The sequence below is a fragment of the Temnothorax curvispinosus genome, unplaced genomic scaffold (genome assembly GCF_003070985.1).
Source record: "Temnothorax curvispinosus isolate PA1 unplaced genomic scaffold, ASM307098v1 QBEX01017948.1, whole genome shotgun sequence".
In the NCBI taxonomy this organism is placed as follows: domain Eukaryota; kingdom Metazoa; phylum Arthropoda; class Insecta; order Hymenoptera; family Formicidae; genus Temnothorax; species Temnothorax curvispinosus.
Window position 1 is genome coordinate 1 of NW_020227728.1, and position 1,137 is coordinate 1,137.

General features: G+C 36.3%; 1 long non-coding RNA gene across 1 annotated transcript; it reads left to right on the forward strand.

Moving 5' to 3' along the window:
* The first annotated feature begins 50 nt into the window (after window positions 1-50).
* Window positions 51-1,113, forward strand: LOC112467971. The gene is made up of 3 exons (XR_003042344.1): window positions 51-232; window positions 316-467; window positions 553-1,113. It is a non-coding gene; the product is annotated as an uncharacterized LOC112467971 (long non-coding RNA).
* Window positions 1,114-1,137: the final 24 nt, after the last annotated feature.

Sequence of the window (1,137 nt, forward strand, 5' to 3'; positions counted from 1 at the left end):
GCTTGTAATATGTTATTTATACTTGCTATATAGGTCTTGTTGCTGCTTATTTAATTGACGAAAGGCAATGCTAACATACAAAAGATAGTGGCGTTTGAAAGTGCTTTTGATCGCATATTTGATGTTATTGAGCAAGAGGGCAACGCGGATGGTGGTATTGTTGTGGAAGATTGCCCCCTGCTGATATTAAATCTCAGGGGAAACGTCAGTGATCAAAACTTCTTTAAGGAAGGTAATATATTTGTCATTGGATTTCTCTACCAACTTGCATAATTTTCGCCGTTCTGTAATAATTTTTATATTCCAACGGTACAGGTAGCTATATTCAGAAATTGACGTCGGTAATCCAAATTCTCAATGAAACGGAGAATAACAATCTTGGTGAATGGAGCCCACAGAAGGTGTCCAATGTTCACTCCATGGTGCAAGTTGTACGAGCGCTAGTAGCACCGAGTCCTCCTACTCAGGTAGCTCAAAAATATTAGCGCTGTATGAAATTTACATTATTTGTCCGTTGTTACCTTTAGTTAATAACAATTGTTTCGTGTGAAGGTAGTCGCAGCTTGTCAACGAACTATGAGAGCGTGCGGATTATTGCAAGCACTGTGCGATATATTGATGGCTATCGGAGTTGTAAACTGCCAACTCCCGACTTTACCCCCTCTATGGCAAAAACATGAAGAATACTTGGTCTCTATTTATATATGTCGTTGCTATTTCCGATATAATTTATAACGTTAGCTAAACTTATTACAAGATGTATTTAATGTCGTTAGTCGTCTTCTCATTATTACAGTCTTTGATTTGCATCACGGATTTTGTGTCGTTCTCATTGTTGTTCGTATCTATAGTTTAGCGTATTAATATTTGGTATAAAGAAAGACTCTTGGATGATTGGATGAGACTGATTTGATGAAAATCTTTGATAAGAATGCGTTCAATTTCTCCTGCCCGTCGTCTGTTAAACATTTGTATAGAGATCAGTGTTATTTTTGTCAAAAAAAGCCAAGTGCAATACGAAAAAGATTGTTGTAATGCATTTAACCCGTTTTTTCTTTAAATAACTATAATTTTTTTATGTCTTCCACTGATGGCAAATTGACTTTTTTGTGTCTCCTTTGAATCGATTGCGTTTCA